The sequence below is a fragment of the Rhipicephalus microplus genome, unplaced genomic scaffold (genome assembly GCF_043290135.1).
Source record: "Rhipicephalus microplus isolate Deutch F79 unplaced genomic scaffold, USDA_Rmic scaffold_13, whole genome shotgun sequence".
NCBI classification, from domain to species: Eukaryota; Metazoa; Arthropoda; class Arachnida; order Ixodida; family Ixodidae; genus Rhipicephalus; species Rhipicephalus microplus.
The window spans coordinates 3,874,017-3,892,012 of NW_027464586.1; the positions used below are offsets into that span (position 1 = coordinate 3,874,017).

Consider the following 17,996-nt stretch of genomic DNA (forward strand, 5'->3'; position numbering starts at 1 on the left):
TAGACTAGCGCGATCGGCTGTTAACCGAAAGGTTGGAGGTACGAGCCCTCCCAGGAGTGGTGTGTTGCTTTTTATTCTTTGGGCTGATAGCTTTGAAGATATGTTCTGATGGTGGTGAGAGTGGAGCACGACTGTCTCCTTGGCGCAATTGGCTAGCGCGATCGGCTGTTAACCGAGAGGTTGGAGGTTGGAGCCCACCCGGTGGTGGTGCGGCGATTTTTTTCCTTTTGGCTGATAGCTCTTAAGAAATGTTCTGACGGTGGTGAGAGTGGAGCACGATTGTCTCCATGGCGCAATTGGCTATGCGATCGGCTGTTAACTGAAAGGTTGGAGGTTACAGTCCTCCCGGGAGTGGTGTATTGCTTTTTTTTCTTTGGGCTGATAGCTTTGAAGATATGTTCTGATGGTGGTGAGAGTGGAGCACGACTGTCTCCGTGGCGCAATTGGCTAGCGCGATCAGCTGTTAACCGAAAGTTTGGAGGTACGAGCCCACCCGGTGGTGGTGTGGCGCTTTTTTTTCTTTGGGCTGATAGCTCTGAAGAAATGTTCTGACGGTGGTGAGAGTGGAGCACGACTGTCTACGTGGCGCAATTGGCTATGCGATCGGCTGTTAACTGAAAGGTTGGAGGTTGGAGCCTTCCCGGGAGTGGTGTGTTGCTTTTTTTTCTTTGGGCTGATAGCTTTGAAGATATGTTCTCACGGTGGTGAGAGTGGAGCAGGACTGTCTCCGTGGCGCAATTGGCTAGCGCGATTGGCTGTTAACCGAGAGGTTGGAGGTACGAGCTCACCCGGTGGTGGTGCGGCGCTTTTTTTTCTTCTGCCTGATAGCTTTGAAGAAATGTTCTGATGGTGGTGAGAGTGGAGCACGGCTGTCTCCGCGGCGCAATTGGTTAGCGCGATCGGCTGTTAACCGAGAGGTTAGAGGTTCCAGCCCTCCCGGGAGTGGTGTGTTGCTTTTTTTGGGCTGAAAGCTTAGAAGATATGTTTTGATGGTGGTGAGAGTGGAGCACGACTGTCTCCGTGGCGCAATTTGCTATCGCGATCGGCTGTTAACCGAAAGGTTGGAGGTACGAGCCCACACGGTGGTGGTGCGGCACTTTTTTTTTCTTTGGGCTGATAGCTCTGAAGAAATGTTCTGACGGTGGTGAGAGTGGAGCACGACTGTCTCCGTGGCGCAATTGGCTATGCGAAAGGCTGTTAACCGGAAGGTTGGAGGTTCGAGCCCTCCCGGGAGTGGTGTGTTGCTTTTTTTTCTTTGGGCTGATAGCTTTGAAGGTATTTTCTCATGGTGGTGAGAGTGGAGCAGGACTGTCTCCGTGGCGCAATTGGCTAGCGCGATTGGCTGTTAACCAAGAGGTTGGAAGTACGAGCCCACCCGGTGGTGGTGCGGCGCTTTTTTTCTTTGGGCTGATAGCTTTGAAGAAATGTTCTGATGGTGGTGAGAGTGGAGCACGACTGTCTCCGTGGCGCAATTGGCTAGCGCGGTCGGCTGTTAACCGACAGGTTGGAGGTTCGAGCCCTCCCGGGAGTGGTGTGTTGCTTTTTTTATTTTGGGCTGATAGCTTTGAAAATATGTTCTGATGGTGGTGAGTGTGGAGCAGGACTGTCTCCGTGGCGCAATTGGCTAGCGCGATCGGCTGTTAACCGAAAGGTTGGAGGTACGAGCCTACCCGGTGGAGGTGCGGCGCTTTTTTTTCTTTGGGCTGATAGCTTTGAAGCTATGTTCTGATGCTGGTGAGAGTGGAGCACGACTGTCTCCTTGGCGCAATTGGCTAGCGCGTTCGGCTGTTAACCGAGAGGTTGGAGGTTGGAGCCCACCCGGTGGTGGTGCGGCGATTTTTTTCCTTTTGGCTGATAGCTCTGAAGAAATGTTCTGACGGTGGTGAGAGTGGAGCACGATTGTCTCCATGGCGCAATTGGCTATGCGATCGGCTGTTAACTGAAAGGTTGGAGGTTTGAGTCCTCCCGGGAGTGGTGTATTGCTTTTTTTCTTTGGGCAGATAGCTTTGAAGATATGTTCTGATGGTGGTGAGAGTGGAGCACGACTGTCTCCGTGGCGCAATTGGCTAGCGCGATCAGCTGTTAACCGACAGGTTGGAGGTTCGAGCCCTCCCGGGAGTGGTGTGTTCCTTTTTTTATTTTGGGCTGATAGCTTTGAAAATATGTTTTGATGGTGGTGAGTGTGAAGCAGGACTGTCTCCGTGACGCAATTGGCTAGCGCGATTGGCTGTTAACGGAAAGGTTGGAGGTATGAGCCCACCCGGTGGAGGTGCGGCGCTTTTTTTTCTTTGGCCTGATAGCTTTGAAGATATGTCCTGATGGTGGTGAGTGTAGAGCACGACTGTCTCCGTTGCGCAATTGGCTAGCGCGGTCGGCTTTTAACCGAAAGGTTGGAGGTTCGAGCCCTCCCGGGAGTGGTGTGTTGCTTTTTTTATTTTGGGCTGATAGCTTTGAAAATATGTTTTGATGGTGGTGAGTGTGGAGCAGGACTGTCTCCGTGACGCATTTGGCTAGCGCGATCGACTGTTAACCAAAAGGTTGGAGGTACGAGCCCACCCGGTGGAGGTGCGGCGCTTTTTTTTCTTTGGACTGATAGCTTTGAAGATATGTCCTGATGGAGGTGAGAGTGGAGCACGACTGTCTCCGTGGCGCAATTGGCTATGCGATCGGCTGTTAACCGAAAGGTTGGAGGTTGGAGCCCTCCCGGGAGTGGTGTGTTGCTTTTTTTTCTTTGGGCTGATAGCTTTGAAGATATGTTCTCATGGTGGTGAGAGTGGAGCAGGACTGTCTCCGTGGCGCAATTGGCAAGCGCGATTGGCTGTTAACCGAGAGGTTGGAGGTACGAGCCCACCCGGTGGTGGTGCGGCGCTTTTTTTTCTTTGGGCTGATAGCTTTGAAGAAATGTTCTGATGGTGGTGAGAGTGGAGCACGACTGTCTCCGTGGCGCAATTGGCTAGCGCGGTCGGCTGTTAACCGACAGGTTGGAGGTTCGAGCCCTCCCGGGAGTGGTGTGTTGCTTTTTTTATTTTGGGCTGATAGCTTTGAAAATATGTTTTGATGGTGGTGAGTGTGAAGCAGGACTGTCTCCGTGACGCAATTGGATAGCGCGATCGGCTGCTGATAGCTTTGAAAATATGTTTTGATGGTGGTGAGTGTGAAGCAGGACTGTCTCCGTGACGCAATTGGCTAGTGTGATCGGCTGTTAACCGAAAGGTTGGAGGTACGAGCCCACCCGGTTGAGGTGCGGCGCTTTTTTTTCTTTGGCCTGATAGCTTTGAAGAAATGTTCTGATGGTGGTGAGAGTGGAGCACGGCTGTCTCCGTGGCGCAATTGGCTAGCGCGATCGGCTGGTAACCGAGAGGTTAGAGGTTCCAGCCCTCCCGGGAGTGGTGTGTTGCTTTTTTTATTTTGGGCTGATAGCTTTGAAAATATGTTTTGATGGTGGTGAGTGTGGAACAGGATTGTCTCCGTGACGCAATTGGCTAGCGCGATCGGCTGTTAACCGAAAGGTTGGAGGTACGAGCCCACACGGTGGTGGTGCGGCGCTTTTTTCTTTGGCCTGATAGCTTTGAGGATATGTCCTGATGGTGGTGAGAGTGGAGCACGACTGTGTCCGTGGCGCAATTGGCTAGCGCGATCGGCTGTTAACCGAGAGGTTGGAGTTTCCAGCCCTCCCGGCAGTTGTGTGTTGCTTTTTTTTGGGCTGATAGCTTAGAAGATATGTTCTGAAGGTGGTGAGAGTGGAGCACGACTGTGTCCGTGGCGCAATGTGCTCTCGCGATCGGCTGTTAACCGAAAGGTTGGAGGTACGAGCCCACACGGTGGTGGTGCGGCACTTTTTTTTTCTTTGGGCTGATAACTCTGCAGAAATGTTTTGACGGTGGTGAGAGTGGAGCACGACTGTCTCCGTGGCGCAATTGGCTATGCGAAAGGCTGTTAACCGGAAGGTTGGAGGTTCGAGCCCTCCCGGGAGTGGTGTTTTGCTTTTTTTTCTTTGGGCTGATAGCTTTGAAGGTATTTTCTCATGGTGGTGAGAGTAGAGCAGGACTGTCTCCGTAGCGCAATTGGCTAGCGCGATTGGCTGTTAACCGAGAGGTTCGAGGTACGAGCCCACCCGGTGGTGGTGCGGCGCTTTTTTTGGGCTGATAGCTTTGAAAAAATGTTCTGATGGTGGTGAGAGTGGAGCACGACTGTCTCCGTGGCGCAATTGGCTAGCGCGGTCGGCTGTTAACCGACAGGTCGGAGGTTCGAGCCCTCCCGGGAGTGGTGTGTTGCTTTTTTTATTTTGGGCTGATAGCTTTGAAAATATGCTTTGATGGTGGTGAGTGTGAAGCAGGACTGTCTCCGTGACGCAATTGGCTAGCGCGATCGGCTGTTAACCGAAAGGTTGGAGGTACGAGCCCACCCGGTGGAGGAGCGACGCTTTTTTTTTCTTTGGCCTGATAGCTTTGAAGATATGTCCTGACGGTGGTGAGAGTGGAGCACGACTGTCTCCATGGCGCAAGTGGCTATGCGATCGGCTGTTAACTGAAAGGTTGGAGGTTCCAGCCCTCCCGGGAGTGGTGTGTTGCTTTTTTTGGGCTGATAGCTTAGAAGATATGTTCTGATGATGGTGAGAGTGGAGCACGACTGTCTCCGTGGTGCAATTTGCTATCGCAATCGGCTGTTAACCGAAAGGTTGGCGGTACGAGCCCACACGGTGGTGGTGCGGCACTTTTTTTCTTTGGGCTGATAGCTTTGAAGATATGTTTTGATGGTGGTGAGAGTGGAGCACGACTGTCTCCGTGGCGCAATAGACTAGCGCGATCGGCTGTTAACCGAAAGGTTGGAGGTACGAGCCCTCCCGGGAGTGGTGTGTTGCTTTTTATTCTTTGGGCTGATAGCTTTGAAGATATGTTCTGATGGTGGTGAGAGTGGAGCACGACTGTCTCCGTGGCGCAATTGGCTAGCGCGATCGGCTGTCAACCGAAAGGTTAGAGGTACGAGCCCACCCGGTGGTGGTGCGGCGCTTTTTTTCTTTGGGTTGATAGCTCTGAAGAAATGTTCTGACAGTGGTGTGAGTGGAGCACGACTGTCTTCGTGGCGCAATTGGCTAGCGCGATCGGCTGTTAACCGAAATGTTGGAGGTTCGAGCCCTCCCGGGAGTGGTGTGTTGCTTTTTTATTTTGGGCTGATAGCTTTGATAATATATTCTGATGGTGGTGAGTGTGGAGCAGGACTGTCTCCGTGGCGCAATTGGCTAGCGCGATCGGCTGTTAACCGAAAGGTTGGAGGTACGAGCCTACCCGGTGGAGGTGCGGCGCTTTTTTTTCTTTGGGCTGATAGCTTTGAAGATATGTTCTGATGGTGGTGAGAGTGGAGCACGACTGTCTCCTTGGCGCAATTGGCTAGCGCGATCGGCTGTTAACCGAGAGGTTGGAGGTTGGAGCCCACCCGGTGGTGGTGCGGCGATTTTTTTCCTTTTGGCTGATAGCTCTGAAGAAATGTTCTGACGGTGGTGAGAGTGGAGCACGATTGTCTCCATGGCGCAATTGGCTATGCGATCGGCTGTTAACTGAAAGGTTGGAGGTTACAGTCCTCCCGGGAGTGGTGTATTCCTTTTTTTTCTTTGGGCTGATAGCTTTGAAGATATGTTCTGATGGTGGTGAGAGTGGAGCACGACTGTCTCCGTGGCGCAATGGGCTAGCGCGATCAGCTGTTAACCGAAAGTTTGGAGGTACGAGCCCACCCGGTGGTGGTGTGGCGCTTTTTTTTCTTTGGGCTGATAGCTCTGAAGAAATGTTCTGACGGTGGTGAGAGTGGAGCACGACTGTCTACGTGGCGCAATTGGCTATGCGATCGGCTGTTAACTGAAAGGTTGGAGGTTGGAGCCTTCCCGGGAGTGGTGTGTTGCTTTTTTTTCTTTGGGCTGATAGCTTTGAAGATATGTTCTCACGGTGGTGAGAGTGGAGCAGGACTGTCTCCGTGGCGCAATTGGCTAGCGCGATTGGCTGTTAACCGAGAGGTTGGAGGTACGAGCCCACCCGGTGGTGGTGCGGCGCTTTTTTTTCTTCTGCCTGATAGCTTTGAAGAAATGTTCTGATGGTGGTGAGAGTGGAGCACGGCTGTCTCCGCGGCGCAATTGGTTAGCGCGATCGGCTGTTAACCGAGAGGTTAGAGGTTCCAGCCCTCCCGGGAGTGGTGTGTTGCTTTTTTGGGCTGAAAGCTTAGAAGATATGTTTTGATGGTGGTGAGAGTGGAGCACGACTGTCTCCGTGGCGCAATTTGCTATTGCGATCGGCTGTTAACCGAAAGGTTGGAGGTACGAGCCCACACGGTGGTGGTGCGGCACTTTTTTTTTCTTTGGGCTGATAGCTCTGAAGAAATGTTCTGACGGTGGTGAGAGTGGAGCACGACTGTCTCCGTGGCGCAATTGGCTATGCGAAAGGCTGTTAATCGGAAGGTTGGAGGTTCGAGCCCTCCCGGGAGTGGTGTGTTGCTTTTTTTTCTTTGGGCTGATAGCTTTGAAGGTATTTTCTCATGGTGGTGAGAGTGGAGCAGGACTGTCTCCGTGGCGCAATTGGCTAGCGCGATTGGCTGTTAACCAAGAGGTTGGAAGTACGAGCCCACCCGGTGGTGGTGCGGCGCTTTTTTTCTTTGGGCTGATAGCTTTGAAGAAATGTTCTGATGGTGGTGAGAGTGGAGCACGACTGTCTCCGTGGCGCAATTGGCTAGCGCGGTCGGCTGTTAACCGACAGGTTGGAGGTTCGAGCCCTCCCGGGAGTGGTGTGTTGCTTTTTTTATTTTGGGCTGATAGCTTTGAAAATATGCTTTGATGGTGGTGAGAGTGGAGCACGACTGTCTCCGTGGCGCAATTGGCTATGCGAAAGGCTGTTAACCGGAAGGTTGGAGGTTCGAGCCCTCCCGGGAGTGGTGTGTTGCTTTTTTTTCTTTGGGCTGATAGCTTTGAAGGTATTTTCTCATGGTGGTGAGAGTGGAGCAGGACTGTCTCCGTGATGCAATTGGCTAGCGCGATCGGCTGTTAACCGAAAGGTTGGAGGTACGAGCCCACCCGGTGGCGGTGCGGCGCTTTTTTTCTTTGGCCTGATAGCTTTGAAGATATGTCCTGACGGTGGTGAGAGTGGAGCACGACTGTATCCGTGGCGCAATTGGCTATGCGAAAGGCTGTTAACCGGAAGGTTGGAGGTTCGAGCCCTCCCGGGAGTGGTGTGTTGCTTTTTTTTTCTTTGGGCTGATAGCTTTGAAGATATGTTCTGATAGTGGTGAGAGTGGAGCAGCACGACTGTCTCCGTGGCGCAATAGGCTAGCGCGATCGGCTGTTAACCGAAAGGTTGGAGGTACGAGCCCTCCAGGGAGTGGTGTGTTGCTTTTTATTCTTTGGGCTGATAGCTTTGAAGATATGTTCTGATGGTGGTGAGAGTGGAGCACGACTGTCTCTGTGGCGCAATCGGCTAGCGCGATCGGCTGTCAACCGAAAGGTTAGAGGTACGAGCCCACCTGGTGGTGGTGCGGCGCTTTTTTTCTTTGGGCTGATAGCTCTGAAGAAATGTTCTGACAGTGGTGTGAGTGGAGCACGACTGTCTCCGTGGCGCAATTGGCTTGCGCGATCGGCTGTTAACCGACAGGTTGGAGGTTCGAGCCCTCCCGGGAGTGGTGTGTTGCTTTTTTTATTTTGGGCTGATAGCTTTGAAAATATGTTTTGATGGTGGTGAGTGTGAAACAGGATTGTCTCCGTGACGCAATTGGCTAGCGCGATCGGCTGTTAGCCGAAAGGTTGGAGGTACGAGCCCACACGGTGGTGGTGCGGCGCTTTTTTCTTTGGCCTGATAGCTTTGAGGATATGTCCTGATGGTGGTGAGAGTGGAGCACGACTGTGTCCGTGGCGCAATTGGCTAGCGCGATCGGCTGGTAACCGAGAGGTTAGAGGTTCCAGCCCTCCCGGGAGTGGTGTGTTGCTTTTTTTATTTTGGGCTGATAGCTTTGAAAATATGTTTTGATGGTGGTGAGTGTGAAACAGGATTGTCTCCGTGACGCAATTGGCTAGCGCGATCGGCTGTTAACCGAAAGTTTGGAGGTACGAGCCCACACGGTGGTGGTGCGGCACTTTTTTTTTCTTTGGGCTGATAGCTCTGAAGAAATGTTCTGACGGTGGTGAGAGTGGAGCACGACTGTCTCCGTGACGCAATTGGCTATGCGAAAGGCTGTTAACCGGAAGGTTGGAGGTTCGAGCCCTCCTGGGAGTGGTGTGTTGCTTTTTTTCTTTGGGCTGATAGCTTTGAAGGTATTTTCTCATGGTGGTGAGAGTAGAGCAGGACTGTCTCCGTGGCGCAATTGGCTAGCGCGATTGGCTGTTAACCGAGAGGTTCGAGGTACGAGCCTACCCGGTGGTGGTGCGGCGCTTTTTTTGGGCTGATAGCTTTTAAAAAATGTTCTGATGGTGGTGAGAGTGGAGCACGACTGTCTCCGTGGCGCAATTGGCTAGCGCGGTCGGCTGTTAACCGACAGGTCGGAGGTTCGAGCCCTCCCGGGAGTGGTGTGTTGCTTTTTTTATTTTCTGCTGATAGCTTTGAAAATATGCTTTGATGGTGGTGAGTGTGAAGCAGGACTGTCTCCGTGACGCAATTGGCTAGCGCGATCGGCTGTTAACCGAAAGGTTGGAGGTACGAGCCCACCCGGTGGAGGAGCGACGCTTTTTTTTCTTTGGCCTGATAGCTTTGAAGATATGTCCTGACGGTGGTGAGAGTGGAGCACGACTGTCTCCATGGCGCAAGTGGCTATGCGATCGGCTGTTAACTGAAAGGTTGGAGGTTCCAGCCCTCCCGGGAGTGGTGTGTTGCTTTTTTTGGGCTGATAGCTTAGAAGATATGTTCTGATGATGGTGAGAGTAGAGCACGACTGTCTCCGTGGTGCAATTTGCTATCGCAATCGGCTGTTAACCGAAAGGTTGGCGGTACGAGCCCACACGGTGGTGGTGCGGCACTTTTTTTCTTTGGGCTGATAGCTTTGAAGATATGTTTTGATGGTGGTGAGAGTGGAGCACGACTGTCTCCGTGGCGCAATAGACTAGCGCGATCGGCTGTTAACCGAAAGGTTGGAGGTACGAGCCCTCCCGGGAGTGGTGTGTTGCTTTTTATTCTTTGGGCTGATAGCTTTGAAGATATGTTCTGATGGTGGTGAGAGTGGAGCACGACTGTCTCCGTGGCGCAATTGGCTAGCGCGATCGGCTGTCAACCGAAAGGTTAGAGGTACGAGCCCACCCGGTGGTGGTGCGGCGCTTTTTTTCTTTGGGTTGATAGCTCTGAAGAAATGTTCTGACAGTGGTGTGAGTGGAGCACGACTGTCTCCGTGGCGCAATTGGCTAGCGCGATCGGCTGTTAACCGAAATGTTGGAGGTTCGAGCCCTCCCGGGAGTGGTGTGTTGGTTTTTTATTTTGGGCTGATAGCTTTGATAATATATTCTGATGGTGGTGAGTGTGGAGCAGGACTGTCTCCGTGGCGCAATTGGCTAGCGCGATCGGCTGTTAACCGAAAGGTTGGAGGTACGAGCCTACCCGGTGGAGGTGCGGCGCTTTTTTTTCTTTGGGCTGATAGCTTTGAAGATATGTTCTGATGGTGGTGAGAGTGGAGCACGACTGTCTCCTTGGCGCAATTGGCTAGCGCGATCGGCTGTTAACCGAGAGGTTGGAGGTTGGAGCCCACCCGGTGGTGGTGCGGCGAATTTTTTCCTTTTGGCTGATAGCTCTGAAGAAATGTTCTGACGGTGGTGAGAGTGGAGCACGATTGTCTCCATGGCGCAATTGGCTATGCGATCGGCTGTTAACTGAAAGGTTGGAGGTTACAGTCCTCCCGGGAGTGGTGTATTGCTTTTTTTTCTTTGGGCTGATAGCTTTGAAGATATGTTCTGATGGTGGTGAGAGTGGAGCACGACTGTCTCCGTGGCGCAATTGGCTAGCGCGATCAGCTGTTAACCGAAAGTTTGGAGGTACGAGCCCACCCGGTGGTGGTGTGGCGCTTTTTTTTCTTTGGGCTGATAGCTCTGAAGAAATGTTCTGACGGTGGTGAGAGTGGAGCACGACTGTCTACGTGGCGCAATTGGCTATGCGATCGGCTGTTAACTGAAAGGTTGGAGGTTGGAGCCTTCCCGGGAGTGGTGTGTTGCTTTTTTTTCTTTGGGCTGATAGCTTTGAAGATATGTTCTCACGGTGGTGAGAGTGGAGCAGGACTGTCTCCGTGGCGCAATTGGCTAGCGCGATTGGCTGTTAACCGAGAGGTTGGAGGTACGAGCCCACCCGGTGGTGGTGCGGCGCTTTTTTTTCTTCTGCCTGATAGCTTTGAAGAAATGTTCTGATGGTGGTGAGAGTGGAGCACGGCTGTCTCCGCGGCGCAATTGGTTAGCGCGATCGGCTGTTAACTGAGAGGTTAGAGGTTCCAGCCCTCCCGGGAGTGGTGTGTTGCTTTTTTTGGGCTGAAAGCTTAGAAGATATGTTTTGATGGTGGTGAGAGTGGAGCACGACTGTCTCCGTGGCGCAATTTGCTATCGCGATCGGCTGTTAACCGAAAGGTTGGAGGTACGAGCCCACACGGTGGTGGTGCGGCTCTTTTTTTTTCTTTGGGCTGATAGCTCTGAAGAAATGTTCTGACGGTGGTGAGAGTGGAGCACGACTGTCTCCGTGGCGCAATTGGCTATGCGAAAGGCTGTTAACCGGAAGGTTGGAGGTTCGAGCCCTCCCGGGAGTGGTGTGTTGCTTTTTTTTCTTTGGGCTGATAGCTTTGAAGGTATTTTCTCATGGTGGTGAGAGTGGAGCAGGACTGTCTCCGTGGCGCAATTGGCTAGCGCGATTGGCTGTTAACCAAGAGGTTGGAAGTACGAGCCCACCCGGTGGTGGTGTGGCGCTTTTTTTTTGGGCTGATAGCTTTGAAGAAATGTTCTGATGGTGGTGAGAGTGGAGCACGACTGTCTCCGTGGCGCAATTGGCTAGCGCGGTCGGCTGTTAACCGACAGGTTGGAGGTTCGAGCCCTCCCGGGAGTGGTGTGTTGCTTTTTTTATATTGGGCTGATAGCTTTGAAAATATGCTTTGATGGTGGTGAGAGTGGAGCACGACTGTCTCCGTGGCGCAATTGGCTATGCGAAAGGCTGTTAACCGGAAGGTTAGAGGTTCGAGCCCTCCCGGGAGTGGTGTGTTGCTTTTTTTTCTTTGGGCTGATAGCTTTGAAGGTATTTTCTCATGGTGGTGAGAGTGGAGCAGGACTGTCTCCGTGATGCAATTGGCTAGCGCGATCGGCTGTTAACCGAAAGGTTGGAGGTACGAGCCCACCCGGTGGCGGTGCGGCGCTTTTTTTCTTTGGCCTGATAGCTTTGAAGATATGTCCTGACGGTGGTGAGAGTAGAGCACGACTGTCTCCATGGCGCAAGTGGCTATGCGATTGGCTGTTAAGTGAAAGGTTGGAGGTTCCAGCCCTCCCGGGAGTGGTGTGTTGCTTTTTTTTGGGCTGATAGCTTAGAATATATGTTCTGATGGTGGTGAGAGTGGAGCACGACTGTCTCCGTGGCGCAATTTGCTATCGCGATCGGCTGTTAACCGAAAGGTTGGAGGTACGAGCCCACACGGTGGTGGTGCGGCACTTTTTTTTTCTTTGGGCTGATAGCTCTGAAGAAATGTTCTGACGGTGGTGAGAGTGGAGCACGACTGTATCCGTGGCGCAATTGGCTATGCGAAAGGCTGTTAACCGGAAGGTTGGAGGTTCGAGCCCTCCCGGGAGTGGTGTGTTGCTTTTTTTTTCTTTGGGCTGATAGCTTTGAAGATATGTTCTGATGGTGGTGAGAGTGGAGCAGAACTGTCTCCGTGGCGCAATTGGCTAGCGCGATCGGCTGTTAACCGAAAGGTTGGAGGTACTAATCCACCCGGAGGTGGTGCGGCGCTTTTTTTTGGGCTGATAGCTTTGAAGATATGTTCTGATAGTGGTGAGAGTGGAGCAGCACGACTGTCTCCGTGGCGCAATAGGCTAGCACGATCGGCTGTTAACCGAAAGGTTGGAGGTACGAGCCCTCCCGGGAGTGGTGTGTTGCTTTTTATTCTTTGGGCTGATAGCTTTGAAGATATGTTCTGATGGTGGTGAGAGTGGAGCACGACTGTCTCTGTGGCGCAATTGGCTAGCGCGATCGGCTGTCAACCGAAAGGTTAGAGGTACGAGCCCACCTGGTGGTGGTGCGGCGCTTTTTTTCTTTGGGCTGATAGCTCTGAAGAAATGTTCTGACAGTGGTGTGAGTGGAGCACGACTGTCTCCGTGGCGCAATTGGCTAGCGCGATCGGCTGTTAACCGAAAGGTTGGAGGTTCGAGCCCTCCCGGGAGTGGTGTGTTGCTTTTTTTATTTTGGGCTGATAGCTTTGAAAATATGTTCTGATGGTGGTGAGTGTGGAGCAGGACTGTGTCCGTGGCGCAATTGGCTAGCGCGATCGGCTGTTAACCGAAAGGTTGGAGGTACGAGCCTACCCGGTGGAAGTGCGGCGCTTTTTTTTCTTTGGGCTGATAGCTTTGAAGCTATGTTCTGATGCTGGTGAGAGTGGAGCACGACTGTCTCCTTGGCACAATTGGCTAGCGTGATCGGCTGTTAACCGAGAGGTTGGAGGTTGGAGCCCACCCGGTGGTGGTGCGGCGATTTTTTTCCTTTTGGCTGATAGCTCTGAAGAAATGTTCTGACGGTGGTGAGAGTGGAGCACGATTGTCTGCATGGCGCAATTGGCTATGCGATCGGCTGTTAACTGAAAGGTTGGAGGTTACAGTCCTCCCGGGAGTGGTGTATTGCTTTTTTTTCTTTGGGCTGATAGCATTGAAGATATGTTCTGATGGTGGTGAGAGTGGAGCACGACTGTCTCCGTGGCGCAATTGGCTAGCGCGATCAGCTGTTAACCGAAAGTTTGGAGGTACTAATCCACCCGGTGGTGGTGTGCGCTTTTTTTTTCTTTGGGCTGATAGCTCTGAAGAAATGTTCTGACGGTGGTGAGAGTGGAGCACGACTGTCTTCGTGGCGCAATTGGCTATGCGATCGGCTGTTAACTGAAAGGTTGGAGGTTGGAGCCTTCCCGGGAGTGGTGTGTTGCTTTTTTTTTCTTTGGGCTGATAGCTTTGAAAATATGTTCTCACGGTGGTGAGAGTGGAGCAGGACTGTCTCCGTGGCGCAATTGGCTAGCGCGATTGGCCCTTAACCGAGAGGTTGGAGGTACGAGCCCACCCGGTGGTGGTGCGACGCTTTTTTTTCTTCTGGCTGATAGCTTTGAAGAAATGTTCTGATGGTGGTGAGAGTGGAGCACGGCTGTCTCCGTGGCGCAATTGGCTAGCGCGATTGGCTGTTAACCGAGAGGTTAGAGGTTCCAGCCCTCCCGGGAGTGGTGTGTTGCTTTTTTTATTTTGGGCTGATAGCTTTGAAAATATGTTTTGATGGTGGTGAGTGTGAAGCAGGATTGTCTCCGTGACGCAATTGGCTAGTGCGATCGGCTGTTAACCGAAAGGTTGGAGGTACGAGCCCACACGGTGGTGGTGTGGCGCTTTTCTTCTTTGGCCTGATAGCTTTGAGGATATGTCCTGATGGTGGTGAGAGTGGAGCACGACTGTCTCCGTGGCGCAATTGGCTAGCGCGATCGGCTGTTAACCGAGAGGTTGGAGGTTCCAGCCCTCCCGGGAGTTGTGTGTTGCTTTTTTTGGGCTGATAGCTTAGAAGATATGTTCTGATGGTGGTGAGAGTGGAGCACGACTGTGTCCGTGGCGCAATTTGCTATCGCGATCGGCTGTTAACCAAAAGGTTGGAGGTACGAGCCCACACGGTGGTGGTGCGGCACTTTTTTTTCTTTGGGCTGATAGCTCTGAAGAAATGTTCTGACGGTGGTGAGAGTGGAGCACGACTGTCTCCGTGGCGCAATTGGCTATGCGAAAGGCTGTTAACCGGAAGGTTGGAGGTTCGAGCCCTCCCGGGAGTGGTGTGTTGCTCTTTTTTCTTTGGGCTGATAGCTTTGAAGGTATTTTCTCATGGTGGTGAGAGTGGAGCAGGACTGTCTCCGTGGCGCAATTGGCTAGCGCGATTGGCTGTTAACCGAAAGGTTGGAGGTACGAGCCCACCCGGTGGAGGTGCGGCGCTTTTTTTTCTTTGGCCTGATAGCTTTGAAGATATGTCCTGACGGTGGTGAGAGTGGAGCACGACTGTCTCCATGGCGCAAGTGGCTATGCGATCGGCTGTTAAGTGAAAGGTTGGAGGTTCCAGCCCTCCCGGGAGTGGTTTGTTGCTTTTTTTTGGGCTGATAGCTTAGAAGATATGTTCTGATGGTGGTGAGAGTGGAGCACGACTGTCTCCGTGGCGCAATTTGCTATCACGATCGGCTGTTAACCGAAAGGTTGGAGGTACGAGCCCACACGGTGGTGGTGCGGCACTTTTTTTTTCTTTGGGCTGATAGCTCTGAAGAAATGTTCTGACGGTGGTGAGAGTGGAGCACGACTGTATCCGTGGCGCAATTGGCTATGCGAAAGGCTGTTAACCGGAAGGTTGGAGGTTCGAGCCCTCCCGGGAGTGGTGTGTTGCTTTTTTTTTCTTTGGGCTGATAGCTTTGAAGATATGTTCTGATGGTGGTGAGAGTGGAGCAGGACTGTCTCCGTGGCGCAATTGGCTAGCGCGATCGGCTGTTAACCGAAAGATTGGAGGTACGAATCCACCCGGAGGTGGTGCGGCGCTTTTTTTTCTTTGGACTGATAGCTTTGAAGATATGTTCTGATAGTGGTGAGAGTGGAGCAGCACGACTGTCTCCGTGGCGCAATAGGCTAGCGCGATCGGCTGTTAACCGAAAGGTTGGAGGTACGAGCCCTCCCGGGAGTGGTGTGTTGCTTTTTATTCTTTGGGCTGATAGCTTTGAAGATATGTTCTGATGGTGGTGAGAGTGGAGCACGACTGTCTCTGTGGCGCAATTGGCTAGCGCGATCGGCTGTCAACCGAAAGGTTAGAGGTACGAGCCCACCTGGTGGTGGTGCGGCGCTTTTTTTCTTTGGGCTGATAGCTCTGAAGAAATGTTCTGACAGTGGTGTGAGTGGAGCACGACTGTCTCCATGGCGCAATTGGCTAGCGCGATCGGCTGTTAACCGAAAGGTTGGAGGTTCGAGCCCTCCCGGGAGTGGTGTGTTGCTTTTTTTATTTTGGGCTGATAGCTTTGAAAATATGTTCTGATGGTGGTGAGTGTGGAGCAGGACTGTGTCCGTGGCGCAATTGGCTAGCGCGATCGGCTGTTAACCGAAAGGTTGGAGGTACGAGCCTACCCGGTGGAAGTGCGGCGCTTTTTTTTCTTTGGGCTGATAGCTTTGAAGAAATGTTCTGATGGTGGTGAGAGTGGAGCACGGCTGTCTCCGTGGCGCAATTGGCTAGCGCGATCGGCTGTTAACCGAGAGGTTAGAGGTTCCAGCCCTCCCGGGAGTGGTGTGTTGCTTTTTTTGGGGCTGATAGCTTAGAAGATATGTTCTGATGGTGGTGAGAGTGGAGCACGACTGTCTCCGTGGCGCAATTTGCTATCGCGATCGGCTGTTAACCGAAAGGTTGGAGGTACGAGCCCACGCGGTGGTGGTGCGGTGGTTTTTTTTCTTTGGGCTGATAGCTTTAAAAATGTTCTGATGGTGGTGAGAGTGGAGCACGACTGTCTCCGTGGCGCAATTGGCTAGCGCGATCGGCTGTTAACCGAAAGGTTGGAGGTTCGAGCCCACCCGGTGGTGGTGCGGCGCTTTTTTTCCTTTGGGTTGATAGCTCTGAAGAAATGTTCTGACGGTGGTGAGAGTGGAGCACGACTGTCTTCGTGGCGCAATTGGCTATGCAATCGGTTGTTAACTGAAAGGTTGGAGGTTCGAGCCCTCCCGGGAGTGGTGTGTTTCGTTTTTTTCTTTGGGCTGATAGCTTTGAAGGTAGGTTCTGATGCTGGTGAGAGTGGAGCACGACTGTCTCCTTGGCGCAATTGGCTAGCGCGATCGGCTGTTAACCGAGAGGTTGCAGGTTGGAGCCCACCCGGTGGTGGTGCGGCGATTTTTTTCCTTTTGGCTGATAGCTCTGAAGAAATGTTCTGACGGTGGTGAGAGTGGAGCACGATTGTCTGCATGGCGCAATTGGCTATGCGATCGGCTGTTAACTGAAAGGTTGGAGGTTACAGTCCTCCCGGGAGTGGTGTATTGCTTTTTTTCTTTGGGCTGATAGCATTGAAGATATGTTCTGATGGTGGTGAGAGTGGAGCACGACTGTCTCCGTGGCACAATTGGCTAGCGCGATCAGCTGTTAACCGAAAGTTTGGAGGTACGAGCCCACCCGGTGGTGGTGTGGCGCTTTTTTTTCTTTGGGCTGATAGCTCTGAAGAAATGTTCTGACGGTGGTGAGAGTGGAGCACGACTGTCTTCATGGCGCAATTGGCTATGCGATCGACTGTTAACTGAAAGGTTGTAGGTTGGAGCCTTCCCGGGAGTGGTGTGTTGCTTTTTTTTCTTTGGGCTGATAGCTTTGAAGATATGTTCTCACGGTGGTGAGAGTGGAGCAGGACTGTCTCCGTGGCGCAATTGGCTAGCGCGATTGGCTGTTAACCGAGAGGTTGGAGGTACGAGCCCACCCGGTGGTGGTGCGACGCTTTTTTTTCTTCTGGCTGATAGCTTTGAAGAAATGTTCTGATGGTGGTGAGAGTGGAGCACGGCTGTCTCCGTGGCGCAATTGGCTAGCGCGATCGGCTGTTAACCGAGAGGTTAGAGGTTCCAGCCCTCCCGGGAGTTGTGTGTTGCTTTTTTTTTGGGCTGATAGCTTAGAAGATATGTTCTGATGGTGGTGAGAGTGGAGCACGACTGTGTCCGTGGCGCAATTTGCTATCGCGATCGGCTGTTAACCGAAAGGTTGGAGGTACGAGCCCACACGGTGGTGGTGCGGCACTTTTTTTTTCTTTGGGCTGATAGCTCTGAAGAAATGTTCTGACGGTGGTGAGAGTGGAGCACGACTGTCTCCGTGGCGCAATTGGCTATGCGAAAGGCTGTTAACCGGAAGGTTGGAGGTTCGAGCCCTCCCGGGAGTGGTGTGTTGCTTTTTTTTTCTTTGGGCTGATAGCTTTGAAGGTATTTTCTCATGGTGGTGAGAGTGGAGCAGGACTGTCTCCGTGGCGCAATTGGCTAGCGCGATTGGCTGTTAACCGAGAGGTTGGAAGTACGAGCCCACCCGGTGGTGGTGCGGCGCTTTTTTTTCTTTGGGCCGATAGCTTTGAAGAAATGTTCTGATGGTGGTGAGAGTGGAGCACGACTGTCTCCGTGGCGCAATTGGCTAGCGCGGTCGGCTGTTAACCGACAGGTTGGAGGTTCGAGCCCTCCCGGGAGTGGTGTGTTGCTTTTTTTATTTTGGGCTGATAGCTTTGAAAATATGCTTTGATGGTGGTGAGTGTGAAGCAGGACTGTCTCCGTGACGCAATTGGCTAGCGCGATCGGCTGTTAACCGAAAGGTTGGAGGTACGAGCCCACCCGGTGGAGGTGCGGCGCTTTTTTTTCTTTGGCCTGATAGCTTTGAAGATATGTCCTGACGGTGGTGAGAGTGGAGCACGACTGTCTCCATGGCGCAAGTGGCTATGCGATCGGCTGTTGAGTGAAAGGTTGGAGGTTCCAGCCCTCCCGGGAGTGGTTTGTTGCTTTTTTTTGGGCTGATAGCTTAGAAGATATGTTCTGATGGTGGTGAGAGTGGAGCACAACTGTCTCCGTGGCGCAATTTGCTATCGCGATCGGCTGTTAACCGAAAGGTTGGAGGTACGAGCCCACACGGTGGTGGTGCGGCACTTTTTTTTTCTTTGGGCTGATAGCTCTGAAGAAATGTTCTGACGGTGGTGAGAGTGGAGCACGACTGTATCCGTGGCGCAATTGGCTATGCGAAAGGCTGTTAACCGGAAGGTTGGAGGTTCGAGCCCTCCCGGGAGTGGTGTGTTGCTTTTTCTTTCTTTGGGCTGATAGCTTTGAAGATATG

The 17,996-nt window shown here is 52.4% G+C and overlaps 7 non-coding genes across 7 annotated transcripts; all 7 read left to right on the top strand.

The window, feature by feature from the left end:
* Positions 1-1,454: 1,454 nt before the first annotated feature.
* Positions 1,455-1,531, top strand: TRNAN-GUU (transfer RNA asparagine (anticodon GUU)). Its single transcript has one exon. It is a non-coding gene; the product is annotated as a tRNA-Asn (tRNA).
* Positions 1,532-2,931: 1,400 nt separating this feature from the next.
* Positions 2,932-3,008, top strand: TRNAN-GUU (transfer RNA asparagine (anticodon GUU)). Its single transcript has one exon. It is a non-coding gene; the product is annotated as a tRNA-Asn (tRNA).
* A 1,181-nt stretch (positions 3,009-4,189) lies between these two features.
* Positions 4,190-4,266, top strand: TRNAN-GUU (transfer RNA asparagine (anticodon GUU)). Its single transcript has one exon. It is a non-coding gene; the product is annotated as a tRNA-Asn (tRNA).
* A 2,422-nt stretch (positions 4,267-6,688) lies between these two features.
* On the top strand, positions 6,689-6,765 carry TRNAN-GUU (transfer RNA asparagine (anticodon GUU)). The gene has a single exon. It is a non-coding gene; the product is annotated as a tRNA-Asn (tRNA).
* Positions 6,766-8,456: 1,691 nt separating this feature from the next.
* TRNAN-GUU (transfer RNA asparagine (anticodon GUU)) lies at positions 8,457-8,533 on the top strand. The gene has a single exon. It is a non-coding gene; the product is annotated as a tRNA-Asn (tRNA).
* Positions 8,534-10,953: 2,420 nt separating this feature from the next.
* TRNAN-GUU (transfer RNA asparagine (anticodon GUU)) lies at positions 10,954-11,030 on the top strand. Its single transcript has one exon. It is a non-coding gene; the product is annotated as a tRNA-Asn (tRNA).
* A 6,257-nt stretch (positions 11,031-17,287) lies between these two features.
* TRNAN-GUU (transfer RNA asparagine (anticodon GUU)) lies at positions 17,288-17,364 on the top strand. Its single transcript has one exon. It is a non-coding gene; the product is annotated as a tRNA-Asn (tRNA).
* Positions 17,365-17,996: the final 632 nt, after the last annotated feature.